General features: G+C 48.1%; 1 protein-coding gene across 1 annotated transcript in view; it reads left to right on the top strand.

Annotated features, from left to right (window-relative positions):
* The window catches only part of FGFR2 (fibroblast growth factor receptor 2), a 190,977-nt gene that overhangs the window by 1,542 nt on the left and 168,074 nt on the right, over nucleotides 1-21,361 (top strand). The gene's annotated exons all lie outside the window — the stretch shown is intronic.

Raw genomic sequence — 21,361 nt, 5'->3', positions numbered from 1 at the left:
CCTCGTATGTACCTGCTTCTTACCTGCCAGCACCTTTCTGCTTTCCTGGGTTAATCAATAGTCTGATGAACTAGTTCACACCAAGGCCACGGCTCCTAGTTTCATGAGCCTCTGCATTTTAAGTGACATAACCTGAGGGACACTGCTGGTCTCAAAAGAGTGGCATTTCAGCGAGGTGGGCAGGTGGATTGGGTGACTCCATGTAAACACCCCGCGCTCCTCCCAGCAGAGCCCTGCCTTCTTTAATTAGCATAGAGTGGTTCCTCCTGCATGTTTGCCAGTGAAGGTGTGGGTGGGAGAGTGCAGAGTGATGAAGCCACGTGTTCATGCCTATCAACTGCTCAGCCCTGGGATCAGAAGGTATGTTCCACGGGGGAAGGTCTTTCTGTCCATCTTGCTCTGTTTCTGCAGCGCCTACCAGAGTGCGTGGCCCAGAACTGCCACCCCAGATGCTTTCTGAACGAATGTACTTTTCAGTGGCATTCAGTACGCTCACAATGTCGTGCTATATAAGTTCCAAAATATTTTTGTCATCCCAAAAGAAGACTCCACGCCCATGAGCAGTCCGTCGCTACTCCCCCTCCCCTGGCCCCAGACGACTGGTAATCTGCTTTCCACCTCTGTGGGTTTACCTGTTCTGGGTGTGTTGTATTAATAGGGTCATTTAATTTGTGGTCTTTGCCGTCTGGCTTCTTTCACTTAGTATAATGTTTCAAGGCTCACTGGTGTAGCAGGTGTCAGTACTTCATTCCTTTCTATGACTGAATAACGTTCCTTTGTATGGGTCAGCACATTCTGCTTATCCTATCTAGCGGCATTTTAAAGAGGTTGCGTGAAGAAGTTGCACTTTCCTGGGACCTCACACTCCATGCAGATGCCTTCGGACCAGGTGCCCTGAGAGATGGCTCTTCGCCTCGGTCTGGTTAAAGCTCACTTCCGTCTGAAGGAGCCCGCCGAATGGTCGCTTCCCTCAGGGACACTGAGAAGTCCCCGAGGAGGCAAAGTGAGGGTCAGGAGTGGGGGGAGATCCCACTTTACCACGTGCCACCCAGTGAACCCAAAGGAAACTGGACCTGAGAGGCCAGTGCGGGGACGACACCAGCGATGGAGCCAGGAGGCAGCTCTCCTCCCAGCCCGGCTGCACATTTCACCGGCAACTTGGGGGAGACCTTTCCTCTCTGGGCTTTACTCCCCTCCCTGTGCAGAGGAAGAGAGGCCTGGGCCCCGAGCCCCTCCTGCCTTTCACGTTTGAGGTTCTAATCTGTTCGTTCCCCTGTTCCACGGTTAGTGTCCAGCTTTGGGTCCAGGTTGTTTTTCCCTCCTCCTGCCATGTGGAGCTCTTCAATGTTCACTAGAACCTTCCTCAGGTTCTATTCACTGGACCATCTTGGGGTCATGGGTTCATGAACAAGAGTTCCTGGGGCAATTCCACGAGTTCATTGCATGAAGTTTCTGGCTCATGGTAAGTGTTCACTGACTGTAGCTGTGAATACTATAATAATAATAGCGATAATTATTAATATTATAATTTAGTGCATTGGAAAAGGCAGTACAAAAATGTGACTGGCTTGTCTCATCTGCTGGGTAAATTTCCCAGTTTCCCTGCATTGGTTTGAAGTGGGAACCGTGCACCTGTCTTGTACCGAGTTACGCATCACCGCCTGTGGCTGCTTGGACGTGAACCACAGCGTTTGCACCTCCTTGTCAGCCCCGGAAACGAAGAGGAGCTGGCTCTGCATGCCAGTTTGGGGTCCATAGTTAACAAGATTCAAACCAGAGACAGCTTCCTCTGCAGCGTACCCACCCCACATCCTACTCCCAAGTGGCTTTGAGGATGATGCCAACTGCTCACACGATGTCATACCAGGAGCTGATTGCAGTCTTGGATGGTTTAGCTGAAACCCAACAAGCGTCGTAAACTGGTGTTATTTTGAACTTTAAGGCATTTACAAACCAACCTTGTCAAGATGTAGAGGTCGATTCGGCAAAGCTGGGGTGGAGCCTGGGACCCTGCCTTTCTAGCAAGCTCCCAGGTAAAGGGGGGCTGCTGGTCCTCTGACCACTCCTGGGGTGCAAGGCCCTACATGTTTAATCCCTTGTTTAGTCTGTGTGTGTGCTGGCTAGGCCTTCATGGGAGCTTCTAGAAAATTCCTAACAGGGTTTCTCCACCATTCTTTTGGTACGAAAGCCTCATTCCTTGATGACATTTGGAGAGGGAGTCCTGGCAGCAGAGACCAGCCTGGCTGACAAGAGAAGGGGCTGTGGCCTTGCTGTGCTAATGGCCGGTGACCCGGCGCAGAAGGTGCCCTTGTGGTCTGTTCAGTCTGCTGCTCTGAGCCTGAGGCCAACTCTCTTGCCCATGGGCACAGCCATCAGCCCATCGGTGAGGGGTCAAGCGCAGAGCTCCAGGGGATGTGCTGGGACCGCGGGAGTCTGGGCCTCTCTTACCCGCCTTGGTCTCTGCTCTCACTCATATGGCGACTGTTTGTGTGACTTTGGGTGTCGTATTACTGCCACATGGGCTGCACCGTGCTGCAGGGGGCAGGGACAGGGTCCAGCTCCCCTCCTCGGGCCACCCAGACCGGAGCCCACGCCACCTGGTCCCCCAGCTGGCGCTCTAGTGTCTACTGGAGGGTGGACACGTTGCAGAGACTATGAGTGCACTGAGGCATCTGGAATATTCTAAAAACAGAAGAGAACGCGCACCCCAATCCTGAGAGAAGGTGAGACAAGAGCGCGGCACTTGCCCTGGCCCAGCAGAGCTGGTACCCGTTCCCTGTCACCCCACCCTTGGTACCACTGGCAGCCGCCAGGCCTTGGACCTCAGTGTCTACTCGTAATTTATGGGACAACAGTTCCTCTAGGATATGGGCTGGAGAACCAGAAAGCATATATTTTGTTCTTTCCCTTTCTTTCAGAGGGAGTAAGAATGTTCTTGGCAAAGGAGCCCAATGTGTGTCCCCATTTGGGTTTCATAGATTTCAGACACATCTCGTAGGGTGAGGTGTGACTGGGCTGCACTGGAAATTTTAAAGTGTGAGTCGGGGGCGAGTGGTCCGTGGCGAAAAGAACCGCTTTGAAGCATCTTTCAAAGCTCCTGTTCTTCAGACTCAGGACAGACGCGCCAGGGCCAGGGGCTGCCGGGCAGTCGGGAGTGTGTTTGGATGCAGGGAGATGGCCGAGCAGAGGCGCTGCGGGGAGATGCTGACCCTGAAGGTGCCTCCTTGGTCGGTGGGAAATAGAAAAGGCGGCCCCAGAGTGAAGGCCGATGGGGGGCGAAATGAGGGGTTTCTTCTCAGAGCAAGAGAGGAAGGTTGGGAAAGGCTGAGGATCGGGAGAAAGCACCCCTGAGAAGGAACTAGCCGTCACCAAGCATCTTCCCGGGAGCGAGTGCTTTACAGGCCTGTCGACTCACTTAATCCTCGGAGGACCTCGTCCGGTAGATGTTTTTGTGCCCGTTTGACAGTTGCAGAAATGGAGGCTCCTTTAACGGATGCAGCCATTTAAAGCCTCGGTGTAGCCACCGGAAGACAGAGCCCCAGGACTGTGTCTGTAAGCAGTCTGCGGTGTACCAAGGCCTCCAGCTGACTCGGGGGCACGTTTAGTTAGAGCCACGTGTCAGGGGTTGTGTGGCGGTGACTGTTCTCTAGAAAGGACCATTTTGACTTTAAAAACTGAGACGTCGCAGCTATGAAAGCTCAATAGAGAAAAATAGCACGAGAGGACCTTCTAGAAGCATTCTGTGGATTCTGCAGTCACCTAATTTCTGAGCGTGGAGCAAGGACCAGAAGAGTTTTACAAGTACTTGGAATTGGCATGTGGAGACGGCGCTTATTATCTTCTTGTTGACGGTGGATGGTGAGTTAAAGTCCCTCTGTTTTCAAGCAGAATCAGGACAAGCTGATAGTTGCTGTGTATTTGCTAATGTTCCCATAAAGACCTTTGTCTTTAAAAGATTTTATTGACTCAGGGCTTTTATTTTATTGCCTTATGTTAGTCTGTTGCTGTGCAGGACCTGAGCTAATACATAAATATTGAATCAATGGTGGATGTTTATTGAGTGCTGACTATGTGCCATGTATTGCCTCCTGAATCCTCACAGCAAGCCTATGAGGCAGGCGCTGTCATTATTGTTATTTTATAAATGGGGACATTGAGGCCCAGAGAGGTTCAGTAACTTTCCCTTGCTCACACAGCCAGGGAGTGTTGGAGCCAAGATATGAGCCCAGACAGGTACGTTTGTTTATTTGTTTGTTTAAAGTTTTTATTTCAGAAAATTTCAAACACATACAAACGTAGAGAGAATTGCACAACGAATATCTCTGTGTTCCTCATCCACTTCGACGATGGTCAACATTCTGCCACCTGGTTTTATCTTTCTTCCCCGCATTTGTTGTTGTTTTCTGGAATATTTCATTCCTGGGTATCATATCATTCCACTTGTAAATACTTTAGTGACTTTATGTAATAGATAAGGACTTCTTTTCCTTTTTATATGACTGTAGTACTATAACCCCCCCAGAAATATTCCTTTATATCATCCAATACTTGATCCAAGTTCAGTTTTCCCTGATTGCCTCCAGAAGGCCCTTTGGCAGTTAATATGTTTGAGTCAGGGTGCAACCACCAAATATTGCGTCTGGTTGATGCTTTTTGTCTTGTAACCTATAACTTTTGTCTTGTAACCTATAACTGTGGCCCACTTTTACCATTTACTGGTAAAATATTCTGGATTTTGCTGTTTATATCTTGGTGGTATCATTTAACATGTTCCTCTGTCCCTTATATTTCCTTTAAACTGGGAGTGAGAAGTGGGATTCCGTTCAGGTTTAATTTTCTGGGAAGAATCCTTCATGGGTACCTCTCCTCCTCTCTATTACACGGGCTGTCTGGTGATTCAGTTTTTAATGATGTGATTGTTCTGTGGGTTCAGGTGGTGTCAGCCTGGTCACTTCATGACACAGCTCCCGTCCCTCTTTCATCTGTCTCAGCGGCCTTCGACGAATGCTGTTAAGGTCCGTGGTATCATAGGGGATAGCAACACATTGACTTCTAATCCTGTCTTTCTGATCTGTATTCATTAGCTGAGCTGCTTCTCTGAAGAGTTTTCCCACATAAACTACCCGCTAACCCAGGCAGTTTGACTTGAGTTTTTGTACTCAGTCTGTGCTTCTCAAACTTTCATGTTTGCACAGGTCACCTGAGGGTCTTGTTAAAATGCAGATTCTGACTCAGTAGGTCTGTGGTGGGGCCTGGGATTCTGCATTTTTAATAAGCTCCCAGGTGATACAGATGCCCCTGGGTCTGCAGACCACACTTTGAGTAGCAAGGCTGATGGATCACCTGTTTTGCCTCTGACTGGTTCTTTCCTCTACAGAATTATTGGCTTATCTTCACATGGGCAAGCTACTCTGATGCTAAAGGGTGGTTTTGCATTTTCCCTTATAAAGGCAAGGTTAGTGGGTTTTAAACTTCTCTCTCCCTTCAGAGTCGCTTCCTGCTTTAACCTAAGCTGCAGAGTGTGTTATCCAGACGATCAAATTTTATTAAAGCTTAGAATTTTCTGAGAAAAGTTGACCCATCACATAACATCATACTAAGAGTGCAGTTTTATTGGTGTGTGTGTGCATGTGTGTACGTGTGTGTGTGTGTGTGTGTGTGTGATTTCATTAAAGTCACCTGTGTTTCTAAGGGAAAATGGCCTGGTGGTGTTGCACCAGGAGAATCATCATCTTCTGATACTGAGTTTATAAACAGCTGAGGATTCTGCCTGCCCTGTCATCCAGGGGCCCTCTTTTTTTTTTTCTTCTTGCGGTATGCGGGCCTCTCACTGTTGTGGCCTCTCCCGTTGCGGAGCACAGGCTCCGGACGCGCAGGCTCAGTGGCCATGGCTCACGGGCCCAGCCGCTCCACGGCATGTGGGATCTTCCTGGACCGGGGCACGAACCCGCATCCCCTGCATCGGCAGGCGGACTCTCAACCACTGCGCCACCAGGGGAGCCCAAGGTGCCCTTCTTTTTTAGCAGAAACCTGGTGTTGCTTTGGAGAACTATCTTCCCAGGTACTCTTCTCTTGCTCAGTCAAGTGATGGACCAAGCAGACCCTCTCTCCGTGACCTTAAGTCTTGAGTAGAGTGACACTGGGACTGGCTGGTGCTGGTTTATTTCAACAGCAACGCCGAGAAGGGCCCATCCTCTGTGTCCTCCCTCTCAGGTCCCTGGAGCTGCCTTGGTCTTCTTTTCTGGGTCTGGGTACTCAGTCTTTCTTTGAATATGTGGGCTACCCCATAATTCTATGTGAATTCTTTTTCTGCTTAAGTTACCAGAGTGGTTCTCTGTTGCTCACAACCAAGAAACCTTAACTGGTAGAGCCTCCGTCCTAGAATCTCAAAATGCTGAGACACACCTGCTTGTGCTTCGGCAGGAAAGCTGACTGGGTGGTGCTTTGGTCATTTGACTTAGTAAGATCAGAGCACTGATCGTTCCTCAATAGCAGTGACTCATCAAAGGACCTGCAAGCTAGAGTGAAGATGGGGGCTTCCCTGGTGGCGCAGTGGTTGGGAGTCCGCCTGCCGATGCAGGGGACGCGGGTTCGTGCCCCGGTCCGGGAAGATCCCACATGCCGCGGAGCAGCTGGGCCCGTGAGCCATGGCCGCTGGGCCTGCGCGTCTGGAGTCTGTGCTCCGCAACAGGAGAGGCCACAACAGTGAGAGGCCCGCGTACCGCAAAAGAGTGAAAATGATGGGAAAACCCCTTGGAATGAGGTTTCTTCCTCTTGACTTTTTCAATGAACTTGGTTTTACGGGAAGTACACTTTTTCCCACTGGTCAGAGGGGCATTGGCTTTATAGGCTAATCTCACCTTTCTGAGACAGAGGAAAAGGAACGAGAAACTACCAGTATCAAGGATTGGGTCCTGTCATAGGATCCTCACTCCTCTACCACCCTCCCATTAACCCCTGGAGTTGCAGACACATCTAAGGAACATTCCCCTGATTTTGATCTCAGTGACGTCCCTAATCATCGAAAAGGTTATGTTCAATATATAATATTTTGCTTAGGAAGGCAGGGAGGGACTTCTAGCTGAAGAAGGTAGAAGGATATACATCTTGCCCAATTCCTAAGGAAATAAACAAATTAGTAAACATACAAAAATTAAAAAAGCGAAATAACAGTAAATAAAGATAAATAGTAACCAAACGAGGAATTACCTTTGTGTCTAGAAAAGTCATGACTGTGTAAAGAACCGGAAAATTCTAATGTAGTGCAGCTCCTGAGTCCCAAACTCTCTCTCCAAGAAAAGAAAAAGGTTGGATAAAATTCAGCATTTTTACTAATACTCTTCAATTTAGAGAGAAACAGCATCTCTAGCAGAGAAGACAAGAGTAGGTAACACTGTGAAAAGATCCCTTGAGTTTGGAAGGCCCTAAATGTCACCTTCAAACCTTGGGGGAGATTAGGAGTTGCCAAGGATTGCAACTGTGCAGGAAGCCAAGAACCACGGAAGTGTGATACAGCCTTGGCTGGATGGAGTGGACCCTGATTTATGATGTGTAGTGGCATCCCAGAAGAGGGAGCAGAGCCCTGACTTCCAAGAGAAAGCTACTGGCCATGCTCCCTACCCATGACTGGCCCCTTCCCCATCTCTGTATCCCCAGACTATAGGAGAGTGGAGAGTTTAGTAAAATCCATCACTGCACTGTAGCCTACAGGACAGTGAGACCCAGATAATGTGAAAAGGGTGTAAAGGAAAATTCCCCTGGTATTCAGAGTAAACAGATTCACACAGAGCTGCACTCATTAAACTTGAACAGTGCAGCCGTCATGCAAACTCATGATAGCAAACAACAACAACAAAGGAAAGAAAGGGAACATAGCAGGAAAAAAAAATAGATGAAGGGCCTGTCCTGGATGAAAACATATTCCAGGAACTACCTATGAACATTTTGGATAATAGAACTTAATAAGACTATTAATTCAGTAAGGCAAAACCTCAAACGTGTGATGATGTGAAATAATAGAACGAGGTTTTAAAAGATTTCAGAGCAAAGGAAACACACTAAGTTTAAAAAGCAATTTTGATGACTTAATACATTAGAAGTAAGGAATAATAAAGTCACCACTGAAAAATCAAATTACTGACAAGGAAGAATTACTGAAATTATTCATGATAAATAAACAGGAAAAAGGCAAAGAGTAAAATAGGTTAGAGGAGATGTAGCAATAAAGGACAAAGATGATCGAATAAAATAATTGATGTCTCTGAATTAGAGACTCAACAGACGACATAGGGAACACACCACTCAGAGAGAGAAATCATCAGAAATAGAATACAAACCTGTAGATCAAAAGGGCACAGAAGAAAAATATGTAAGTACTGACATTAGGCTGTATCCTGGTTAAGATATTGAACTTGGAGGATAAACAAAGACTTCTCAGACATTCAGGCAGAAGAATCCTACAGGGGAAAAGAGTCAGGTGTCCCAGACTCATTAAGAGAAGACAATGGGGCTTCCCTGGTGGCGCAGTGGTTGGGAGTCTGCCTGCCGATGCAGGGGACGCGGGTTCGTGCCCCGGTCCGGGAAGATCCCACGTGCCGCGGAGCGGCTGGGCCCGTGAGCTATGGCCGCTGGGCCTGCGCGTCTGGAGCCTGTGCTCAGAGAAGACAATGGAGTGATGTCTAGCGTGTTCTGAAGGAAAGAAAAGCAAAATCCAAAAATATTAAACCAGCGTGAGCCAAAGAGCAGCAGCCAGGCACTGGAGTCTTTGCTGCAAATATTTTTTTCCCCGTCTTGTTTATATATGTTTTTATATGTGTGCATATGTCTTTATATGTGTGCATATGTCTTTATATGTGTGTATATGTTTTTATCATCAAAATAATCTTTTTTCTTTATAAAAATACATGATTATTGCAGAAAAGTCAGATAATATAAACGGAGAAAAAGGAAAAAATCAGACAATTCCACCTATTCAAAAACAACCTCCATTAACACCTTGGAGTGCACTTTTCCAGATGATTTTCTATGTAGATACAAGTTGGGATTTTTTTTTTTTACACAAACGTCACAAAACCACACTGTTTTGCAATATGCTTTTCTTCACTGGATTTACTGTGAACATTTTTTCATGTCACTAAATGTGTTCCTAGTTTAATGATTATGTCCTATTGTATGGTTTCACTCTTTATTTTTAGTTAATTCACTCTTGGCCCTTTAGATGGTTTCCTGTCTTTCACTATTATAAGTCATGATGCAGTGAATGTGCTTTATAAATAAATTTTTGTGCACACCCATACATCTTTCCATGTAACGTTGCTGGGACAAAAGCAAAAGATATTTTTAAAAGATGTTTGACATACATCAAAGGCTGCCATCTAGGAAGCTTGACCAAATTTCAGTCCCACCAGAAGTACATGGCTGCTTTTTTCCCTACAACTTGCTAAAAAGGCATCCCATTGGTTCCTTAAGCCTTCTGATAGGTGAAAAATTGTGTCTGAAAGTTGCTTTAATATTTTCACATTCTTTGATTACTAGGGAGGTTGATTTTCTTTTCTTTCTTTTCTTTTTTTACTATGTATGAGTCATTTCTATTTCTTCTATAAGAATTTCACCTTCATGTTTTTTGCCATTAAAAAAAATTGGGCATCTGTTTCTTCTTGTGTCGTAAAGATTGTACCCTCGGTTATATATTTTATAAAACGATTTCCTGATTTGACATTTAATTCTGATTATGATCTCTATACAGAAGTTTTATTTTTTTCTGCCACCAAATTTGTCAAAATTCTCCTTAAAAACATCAGGGAGGGCTTCCCTGGTGGCTCAGTGGTTGAGAGTCCGCCTGCCGATGTAGGGGACACAGGTTCGTGACCCGGTCTGGGAAGATCCCACGTGCCGCGGAGCGGCTGGGCCCGTGAGCCATGGCCGCTGAGCCTGCGCGTCTGGAGCCTGTGCTCCGCAACAGGAGAGGCCACAACGGTGAGAGGTCCGCGTACCACAAAACAAAAAAACATCAGGGAAGTATACAGTATAATATACAAAAGTTTCTGTTTAACCACAATGGAAATGGAGAAGCTCAAGCACTTGACCTTGCAAATTTGACCCTCCAGCCCTGCTCCTTCTGCTGAGGTTTCAGATCATCTGGTTCCACTGCAGTTTGCTTTCATCTCTCCCAGTGCCAGGTTGTTGATGACCTGCTATGATCCATTTCTCTTTTCTGGAGCACCTGCGGCTCACCAGGCCCTGTGGATGGAGAGATCAGAGATGAGGCCTGTGCTTTGGGTACCAAGGCTGTACGCCAGGCTGGTGGAGCTTCCAGCAGGCACCAACACAAGTCCTGCAGAGGCAGCCGTTTTTTATGGGGTGCCTGTTGACATCCCCGCACATGGGAGGCGTAGGCCTGGGTCCCTGGGGGTTGTGGTTCTGGATCTGGACTCCATCCCTGGGACACCCGACGGGCGGGCAAGGTGACACTCTAATCAGAGAACTTGGGGGATCAGCTGAGAGCCCTGGGCCAAGAGGGGGCCCTGCGCGGACAGCAAGGTGTGAAGAAGCCTGGTCATGAGGAACAAAGCGACATCCTCGATCCAGAAACCAGGTGTGGTCAGAGTACAGTGACTGCCAGAAAAGGGCTCTGAAGACAGCTGCAGGCTTTAAACTGTCTTGACTTCCTCCTCCTCGGGCTTGAGGCCGTATCGCCTTCTCTGAGCCCCCAAAGCACTTGACCTGCCGCTCTCCAGTACACTTGGCATCGTGTTAGGGTCATCGATGTGCGGGCATGATCTCCTCTTGTGGATTGCAGCCCCTCTGCAGGGTCATCTCATCTTTGGATCCCATTGAGCGACCATCGCATTGGCTGGATTGCACAAGCGTTCCTGCAGTGAATGCCTTCCAGGATTGTGCGACCACGTTCATTTTATAGCTACCGAATTAGCAGCCACTGCTGCTGCTCCTCCTTCTTCTCTTCATTATGGTAACGACGGCTTCATTGATCATGTAGTTCATCCAGTTTGGAAGTTGCAATGAACTAGAATTACTGAAGAAATAGTTTTCCCAGCCATTCATTTTTGTCCCAAAGATGAAGTTTGTTGTAAATAAGAATTCTTGGTTGGTTACAAATTACAAAATACGGACCCAAGATTATATTTATCTGTAGGCTTTCCCGCGGCTCAAGCTCCAGGCAGGAGCTTACAATAGGACTTCCTTATCAGTTTCCATAGAACCAGCCGGGCCGTCAATCAAAAGTGATGCAATAGTTAAATGAAAATGGAAAGCTCGCGTTCTGCTTGCGCGGAGGCCTGGGGGACACTTTGCTCCAGGGATCCACTTCATGATGTCACAGAGGGAAGGCTACTCCGAACCCACAGAGGCCGAGCCAAGACCCCGGGGACAAGAGATTTGCTGTCTCGACACCTGGGGCGGGCAGTTGTGAAAAGGAATGAGTGAGACCACTTGGAAGACACAACAAAAGATAGTCATGCCTCTGCCCCTGCCCCGGGGTCTCTGTTTCCAGCTTTCGAAAGGCAACTGTTGAAAATAACCCTGAACTACTTATTTTCCTGCACATAAGCTCTGCCTGCCCTTCTCGCTGGCACTGACCTAGAAGTACAGGCCATCGACTACATTCGCAGCCCAACTCAAGCAAACAGAGTGCTCTGGTCACTGCGCGGGCGTGGGCGAGGCCGACCTCCACCCTCCAACAGGGTCCCGCCAACAGGGGCTGCCTGAAGGAAAGCCCACGTGTACGAGTTCTGGCTGACTGGGGGGAAGACAGCCAGGAGAAGGCTGGCTTTGCTGAGAACCTGGTGTTGTAAACCCCAGATCTCCTGGGCCACTAGAAAGGAACAGAGGAACGTTTGTTCTTCTCTAAAATGTGTCTCTTAAGCATGTGGCAAGTCACCGTATATAAAAGTAATGCATGTTCCAGTGAAAGGAGGGTTTGAGTGAATAAAGCTGACTCTTCACTGTCTGGCCCAGTGTGTTTGACTTGAATGACAGTCAGAAGGATGAGTGCGTACTTGACATTTCTTCTCAAACAGAGTGTCTAATGCATTGCCAATCCGCCTCCAGGATGGGCGGCTGGGAGAGACCTCCTCTGTGTGTTCCCCAGCAACGATGTAACTGCTACTGAATCACTCAGCATGGAACCACTTTGGGGGAAGAAACTCAGGGATCCGAACTTTACTTCTTTGTTCCAGTTACCAAACTGGGGGTGTGGATTCCCAGCTTCCGATTTGAATCTGGTCACTTTGTAGCTGTGTTACCACAGGCAGGTCGCTCGGACTCTCTGTGCCTTAGTTTAGGGATTGGTAAAGAGCAGACGGTCAGACTTGTATTTGTGAAAACCTTCTTTAGATCAGGGGTTGGCAGACTGTGGCCCACGGGTCACATCTAGCTTTTGTATAGCTGGTGAGGTAAGAAAGGGTTTACATTTTTCAATCATTGAAAAAGTCCAAAGAAGAAGAATATTATGTGACATGCGAAAGTTGTATGAAGTGAAATAAGTGAAATAAGCCAGACGCAAAGGGATACATGTTGTATGATTCCACTTACATGGGGTACCTGGAGTAGTCAAACTCATAGGCACAGACAGTAGCAGCGTCATTGCCAGGGGCTGGGGGAGGGGGAGGGGCAAGTTATTGTTTAGTTTTCATGGTGTTTCAGTTTGGGATGATGAACAAGTTCTGGAGCTGGATGGTGGTGGTGGTTGTACACAATGGGAATGTACTTAATGCCCCGGAACTGTGCACTTAAAAGTGGTGAAAATGGTCGATTTATGTTATGTCTATTCTACCACAATCAAAGTTATGTGAAATTCAAATTTCAGTGTCCATAAGTCCAAGTTTTGTCGGAACGCAGCCACGCCCATTCACTTCAGGGTCATTTATGGTTCCTTTTGCTACAACTGCAGGGTTGAAACGTGGCAGCAGAGATCATACGGCCCACGAAGCCTAAAGTATTTCTATCTGGCCTTTTGCGGAAAACGTTTGCTGAGCCCTGGTTTAGAGACATAAAACCTGCTGCTTTTTTCGAGGGGAGCACAACTCTATATCAGAACATTAATTCACAGCCTGTATCCCCCCATATTCAGGCATCTCTGAATTCAAAGTGTCGTTTTTGGGGCAGAATGCTGAGACAGAAAGAGATGGTGACAATGGGGGTCTAGCTCCGCCACAGATGGTCTGAGTGACTTTGGACAAGTCCCTTCCTTCTCAGGGCCACAGTCTACTTAGAGTTGTGAGGGTGTGTGTGGCCCTGTGTTTGTCCCTAGTCAGAGCCACTTAGGAGCTGTGGGACATTGGACTAGTTACTGCACCACTCTCTGCTGCAGTTTCCCCATCTGCAATTGGGGATAAGGATTTAAAGAGTAGTTGTGTGTTGTTAGGGGTAATGAATGAGTTCTGAAGATAGGTGATGCTTGCTCACCATTGTGAATAAACTTAACACCAATGAGCTGTCCACTTAAAAAGGTCTAATATGATAAATTTCATGTTGTGTACATTTTACAATTAAAAAAAACAGTGGATGTGCATATACAGTGCTTAGACTTGTACCTGGTATGCAGCAGGTACTCAATAAATGCAAGCCGTCTGTGTAGTAAGGTTGAAACAGGATGATGGTGAAACATTACGGTAACACTTGTGATATGAATGAGCGTGTTCACTTTGGGTCCCAAATTTATCACACACAATGAATCCCTGGAAGCAGAATCTCTCTGCCCGCGGATCCTCCCAGACAGCAGGGGAAATCGGGTAGGCGTTGGGGCTTTCCTCCCCACTGAAGGAAGCCCACCATCGAAGGCATGTGCTTGAATTCTTTCTATCATATGACACCCAGGTGGCCCAAATACGGCTTCCACCTCCCATAGCCCCACTCAGCGCATCCTCAGTAAGACTCAGAAAACAGCCGGGCGGAAATGACCCTGCATAATGATCTTAGAATGCGGAGCTAAGGCAAAGTGCTTGCTTGGTTTCTTCCAGTACTGTGAGCAAATAGTTTCCTTTAGAGATGGTTAAGAATATTACTGCTGCTATGTAATTAATTGTCTTAAAACCAGCTCTTGAAACGCAGTGACTGACTATTTTTAGTAAGCTTTTCCAGTCTCTTCATTTTGTTTCCAAAATAATTGAGTTGCAGAGAAGTTAATAAGGCATGATTGGTTCACTGCTTGAAGAGGCTTTTGCATCGTCTTATGGAAACAGGCAGGGCCCCAAACTGTCATTTCTAACAGAGTCAGAACAGCAGGGAGGACAGTGGAGTTACATAAAGACTCCTCTTCAAGGTCAACTTTATCTCTGGTTTTTAAAACCACCATAAAGAAATGTTTGTGGAGAAAGGCAGTTGAAGCCCAGCCCTTGATGTTTCGTTACGCGGAGAGCCCTGGTGCTTGGAAACTGACCAAAACGCAAGGTCGTGCTGAGATGCGGGGTGGGCGACTGGAGCAGGCTTGCTAGAAATCACGACGCGCGCTGCAGAACGGCAGCTCAAATTTCAGCCTCAGAGGTTTGCCACAGTCTGTGACCATGCGTTGAAACAGTCAGGTCGTAACTTAATTCTGTAAATCAGCGTTCCGTAGAAGGAGAGGTTTTCAGCTGCGGGGCTCTGCCCGTCCTTTTCTCGGCAGCCTCGCTTGGAAGTGGTGTTGCCTGTCACCCTCATCAGTTGCTTAAAGGCGGAATTGAGAGCTGGGAAACTTTAGCCTGTTTAAAAGAAACTCAGTCCATATGTGGACCCCTGACAAGACCCAGGGCGCGCTGGAGAGTACAAAATGTGATGTTCACATTTGGTGTGGGACGTGGGAGCGGGGAGTGGAGGGGGAACTGGGTAATTTTTTTTAGCAAGTAAAGGCCTGTGTTGGGCCTGGATCTGAAAGAGATTCTATAAACACAGTTTTACAAGCAGGGTGCTAAACGGACTCATCTGATTCTGTTCTAGATGATACTTGCGTCTTCTGTAACCGTGGTATGTTGACTGCCCATAGTTACCAGGGAAGGGCAGAGGAATTGAGAGAGCTGGTAGAAATTTGGGAGGACTGAGTTGATAAAGAGCATGTGACGTGAGTAGTCAGGCAGGGTTTGGTGCCACACACGCAGTGGTGAGCTGTAAACGTTAAACCACTGGTTCTCCGAGAAAAGAAAAAGAAAAAAGAAGAAGCAGCCCTGATTTATAGCATCTGCTGATTTCTGTGGTGCAAATACTCCCACCATGGCCAAGTTCAAGCCATCCACGTGAACTCCCTGTACACGGCCTTGGCAACAGTAGCACTATGTTGGTTCCCGTGAGCCAGGCCGAGCCGGCCCCCTCACTTGTGTGAGATAAATGGTGATTCTCCCAGATTTAAAAGAGAAACACAAATGTCCACGAGGAAAAAAGACCTGGATGAGGAAACCGATTAGGTGTAAACTAGGCTCAGTTATTCAGGAGGAACTCTCACCCGTCACTTTGCACTGGAGGTAGGTCCTTGCAGCAGGGATGCCTGGGGCCCTTTCTGAGAATTTTCATGTCTTGAAAATTGGGAAAGTTGGGTCACTGGTAGTTCCTGTTGGACTGTCAGCAATGTGACGGATGCTGAGAACAATGACATTCAGCACACTTCTGTGTGAGAGGTAGCCTAATACCACTGTGGGCAGCATCCCTCTCTATAGAGTGCAGTCTTTAGAAACAGACACGGGGAACGGGTACGATGATAGATACGATGATAGAGACGTGTATGGGAGCGAGGTGAAGGAGCAGTGAATTGTGACTGGGATGTCTGTGTCATGCACCAATAATCAGGATGAATTGGTGAGCTCTGAAACACACCAAAAGAAGATGGGTGAACTCAAAGTATGTCACTGGTATCACAGCCGACATCAGCATGCTAACCACCACTCATGCTGGTACAGACCACGCAGCGATGGCTTACACTTCAGTGGACGAGAGTCTGGGAGATGGCTGCAGTCCCAGCACCTGCACATACTTCTGTGTAGCCTGGGGCAAGTTTCTGAACTTCTCGGAGGTTCACCGTCGTCCTTTGCAAGATGGGGTCTTGCAAAAATGCAGTGACAGTTAGAGACCGGCGCCTTACAGCGTCTCTCAGGACTGCTCGTGTTCTTGAGGGCAAGGAACTTAGCGTCTGCAGTGTGACCCTGAACCTGGGGTTTGCTGGGAGGCAGTGTCACTTCAGGTCACTCTTAGCCTCCCCAGGGCTCACCAGCTCACTAGCTTCACGTGTCAAAGAAGTAGGTTGGATTTGATGATCTCTAAGGATCTCCTGTATCAGACAGGAACAGCCAGGGTGACCAGATGCCCTCGCCTGCCTGGACAGTCCTGGTTGATGCCTGCTGTTCTGGTGTAGTTATGATAGCTCCCTATTCGCTGCTAAAAGTGTCCCTGTTTGGGCAATAGTGTATTTGGTCACCTTTAAAAGCTAACATTTTTCAAGGACTTACTATTTGCCAGATAATGTGCTTTATAAATGTGGCTTCATTTAATATTGTACTTTCATCAAATCGCCTAAGTTTATGAAGACACGGGCGTAGAGAACTTAAGGTCAACCAGTAATGAACGACAAACAGAACCGAGGCCCAGACCCAGATCCTAGGTCTGTCTGAAGGCAGAGCCTCAGTCCCTCTGAGCCACCATGCTTGACGGCTTCCACGTTGTCAGTCACTCAGCAAATCTTTCCAGAGTGCCTGTTATTCTATTCTAGTCCTGTGGTTCCGAAGACAGTTCCAGAAACCAGCTCAGAAAGCCCTGCCTGTGAAGTTGGTTCTTGCTAATAAGTAAAAGCATCAGTAATTAGGCCGTGCCCACGGCACACGCTGGAGGCTTTTGTGCACGTGTGGTGCGTACCAGGCCCGTCCGTGCCTCAAGGAATCTCGCAGTAAACGAGCTTTGCCTTTTCTACTCGATGCTTTGGGGAGGCCACAATAATGTGAAATGTTAGCTTAAGTAAAGCACCAGTTAGGTAGGTGTGTTTGGTGCAGGGCATGTTCCAGGTTGATAATTGTTCTTTATCACACCCAGATGTGGGTCAGATTCCCAGAGATGACCAACCCTGATGCCAAAGAAACTCAGGGAGACCTACCAGGGGCTTAAAGAGACAGCACAGCTTTTTAGATACAACTGGATGGCTCAACCGGGAACACGGGGACTTTGAGACAAAGGAAAAGAATAAGGGATCCTGTAGGATCCGTAGGAGGATGCAGGTGAGAGGTGGGGAGAGGTTGGTTCTATGCTCATACACGGTCATTGAAGCAGAGCCCCCTGTGTGTGTGTCAGGCACTGTTCTAGACGCCCGTTTTGCGTGATGTTTATACAAAGCTGCTCTATGACTCCCGATCGCTGTCTTTCTAACTGTTGCAGATTTGTTTGCGCTGCACCAAGTCCCCTAGAACTACAAGCCACTGCCGACTCTCAAGCACCTTCATTCAAATCCCCAACTAAGGATTCTGGTCTGTCTATTTCAAGTCTGGGTAAACGCTTCCAGGCTTCTAGACCTGACTGCTTGTTATGTTAACGATGTCTGTTTCCTCTGATGGGAAAGCAGGGCAGGTGATGTTGGCCCCTGTACAGATGGGCCACCGGGGCCAGGAGGTGGGATGCTTGTCAGTGATGTAGCCGAGGCTTGAGTGCCATCGAGTCCAAACTAGTGCTCTTTGCACAGCACCCTGGGGGACCCGGGGACTGAGCACAGCTCTCCAAGTCTCAGGAATGAAAAGAGGCAGAGATGTGTCTCATGGCTTCAGTCCACGCAAGGCAGTCCATCACAAATCCACCTTCCACGGTTCAGCTGTCCATCCACGCCACACACCCAGCTGGAACAGAATATTATTTCAGGCAAAGGTAAATCTAATTAAGTTTACTGATGGTCCTGGCACCTGGTGGAGACCCCTCTGAGCTCTCCCACAGCCCCTGTGTGATGGGGGGCTGCTAAGGACAAGCTGCTTGGTCAGGGTTGCAGGGAGTACTCAGTGTTCTGTGGTCCCTGGAATACAGGCAGACATGCAGCATCTCAGGCCCCATCCCAGAACAACCGAATCGGATTCCGCATTTTTACAAGCAGGCTCCACGTGCACACCGAAGTTTCAGAGGCTCTGCTGGGTGAGTGGAGACCCGCTCCAGCGCTGACTGCCCGCCCAGAAGGCTGAGGCTCGGAGGCCGACAAGGCCGACAAAGTGACTTTCATCACTTTGTTTTGTTTCCCCACCTTGTTCCAACCTGTAATTGCTGTTTATTTATTTACTTACTTATTGCTTTGTCTCCTCCAGAACGTAAATTTTAGGGGGCAGCAAAGATACTGTCTTATTCGATACTGGATCCTTCGTGCCCTTGGGCAGAGCCCGCACAAGGCAGGTGCGCAAAAATTATTAGTGGGTTGGCTAGTTGGTTGGATGAATGAATGAATGAATGAATATGGAGAGAGGGCAGTAAAGAAGGAAAGAGGAGGTGGGTTGGCTGACATTTCCTAAAGCAGGTCTTGTCAGCCGCTCTCACCTGTGAACTGTTTGTCACTATTTGTCACAAAGGTCCATTGATAGAAATGTGTGGCGTTCACAGGTTAGCTGTAAGCGGTGCAGACTCATCAGAAGGGTCCTTCAGTCGCCCAGCGCCATGCTTGTCACGTTTGTTTTAGCAGGGAAACTCTTTGTAAATGAAGTCTGACGTGGAAACCCAACCTAGATGACACACGTAATCCGGTGTTCATCGCCCTGGGGTTCCAGATCAGGGGACACTGGTGCACCCAGTCCAGGGCCCCCCACCAGGTGTCCTGCATGGGGGCAGGGTGCTCCTCGTTAGCCTCTGCTGGGGGCTGGCCTGGGCACACTCTCACCTCGAGCCTTCTTGTTCTGACCCTCGCCGCCTTTAGAACACAGCCCAAAGCGCTCTCGCTCCTTGCCTTTCATGACGGGGCTCCATGGTCAGGGCGCAGAGTGATGCAGGCAGAGCAACCTGCCCCAGCCACATAGGCTGAGCTTTTTGTCCTACTAAACAGGTAACAACAGCAGAATGGTCCCTAGGACAGCAGTGTGGCTGGGGGATCAGGACCTGCTCCCCAGGGGAAACCTCCCCTGCCTGCAGCTGCCTCCTTGTTGCTTTGAAGAACTGTTCAGTGAGAGAACGTGGTCCGCCAGTCCTTCCCCCACCCAATTTGCAGATAAGAAAACTGCAGCCAGAGAAGGGCAGTGACCTGCCTTTGGCCCCCAGTGGCTGAGCTGGGACAGCCCTGCCTCTGCCTCCCCAGGCTGGCCCTGTCTGTTAGCCAAAGAAAAATGCGAAGCATTGGTGAGAGCTATAGACTGAAGGTTTGTGTCCCCCCACCCCAAATTCATATGTTGAAACTTAATCCCTAAGTGATATTAGGAGGTGGAGCCTTTGGGAGGGGATTAGGTCATGAGGGTGGAGCCCTGGTGAATGAGATTAGTGCCCTTATAAAAGAGGACCCAAGGAGCTCCCTCTCTTCTTTCCCCGTGTGAGGACCCAGAGGGAAGACGGCTGTCTATGAAACAGGAAGAGAGTCCTCACCAGACATCGAATCTGCTGGTGACTTGATCTTGGACTTCCAGCCTCCAGAAATAAGTGTTGTTTAAGTCACCCAGTTGGTGGTGTTTTTGTTACAGCAGCCTGAGTGGACTAAGATGGGGTCATTGGAATGATGGGCTCTAGGGGTGGGTCATGGAGAGGTGGCTTGTTTTCCTCTGTGGTCAAGTGTCCACTTACTGGTATGAAATTCCAAATCTTTGTATGATATTTGGTAGCTGGGGGTCATTTCATCACGTGTGGAACTGTGTCAATCAAAACGCAGCAGCAGACAGCATTAGTTCTGGAATTATTTGTTCATAATGTATTACTTGTTCAGATAGGACTTTGGTTTATAGCTGCAGAATCAAAATTGCTATGATTTTCAGTGATACACAGGGTGGATAACTGATTCAATTTTGCAGTAAGGAGCTGTTTTCATAGGCCGTGGGCCTTTCTTTTCTGTGGCCCTCTTCCCATTCGTAATGACTTAGTGATCACCTGCATTCCCACCTGACCACAAGCTCTGAGATGACAGGGATATCCTGCTCGTGTTTACTGCTGTCCCTAGCTCTGGCATCCCAGGTGCTGGATAAACGTTGATTGAATGACTGAATACACACAGCCACAAGTCAATGGAACTTGTCTGCAGTTTCTTGGTTATTTACTGCATGTTGGTCCACATGGTGTCTTTTTATCAAATGCTCCTGTTACCTCCCAGATATGCCTTGTTGTGGAGACTGACCACCTTTTTCGTTTCATTTGGTTTGATTTGAAATTTGCTTTGGGATAACCTTGGGAAAGGAAGCAGAAGAATACGTTGAAACAGCGGATTGGCTTACCACTTGGCACTGTGGAGGGTGGAGACGTAGAGCAGGGTGGCTGTCCACCCCCTCTGGGCCGTAGTCTACAGCTCTGCCGTCACATGCTCTGGAATTGCCTTGGGGATGAGAACGCCCTTTCTGGAAATCTGGTGTGGTTTTCACACTACTAGTTTGGGGAGCATTTCGAGCTATTTCTGACACCCATACCTCTCCCCTGTGCTTTTCTAAGGAATTGATTGGACTGGCCTTTTGGGTGTGCAGGGGGCTCCCTAGGGGCTCAGATCAGAGATCCCTGCTGGGCCGAAGGTGCCTTACCTGCAGTCTGTGCATGTGAAATCAGGAGGAAATGGGCAAAATGAATTAAAAAACAGAAGCAAGTGTGTAGCTCTCTCTTTCCTGTGGTGTTCTCTATCTGTGTTGATTTAAATTTACTACAGGTGAATTAAACCCTAGGCTTAAGCTCCACTTTCTCTAGATCCAGTGCTGTCACAGAGAAGACAGGTGTTGGAAATGTGTTTGGAGCTTGGGATTGAAAAGAACAGAGCGGAAGGGTACTTCCTAGTCTCATCTCACCAGTAGACCTAAAGTAGGCATCCGTGTTCAATGAGGGCTTCCTGTTGGAATCAGGAATGTTCAGACTCAAAAGGAGAAAAGAAAAAGATGGCCAGGCCAATGGGTTTCAAAGCCAAGCCGCGTTCCCCCTGCCATTTCTCACCCCCTGAGGGAAGGATGGAGATGTTCTGCCGTTTACATGACTTCGTGCCTCCAGCCTTTGGTCTCCCTGCCAGTTCCATGTCAACCCAGGAGAGGCATGTAACTGATCCTTCTTCCCAGGCTGTCGTGAATCTGAAGCCCACACACGGTGTCTTTTGCACCGTAATGACAGGGCCAAAGTGGAGTGTCATTCTCCATCCCCATGGATTAAAGATGGGCTGAGAATTCTCTGCCACTCCTCCCATCAAGAGGTGAAGACGCTCTACTCTCCCCTTGAATCTGGACTGGTCTGACTTGCTTTGACTGATAGGATGTGATGGAAGTGA

Source organism: Lagenorhynchus albirostris, chromosome 16 (genome assembly GCF_949774975.1).
Source record: "Lagenorhynchus albirostris chromosome 16, mLagAlb1.1, whole genome shotgun sequence".
Lineage (NCBI taxonomy): Eukaryota > Metazoa > Chordata > Mammalia > Artiodactyla > Delphinidae > Lagenorhynchus > Lagenorhynchus albirostris.
This window is presented reverse-complemented; position numbering and strand designations above follow the sequence as displayed.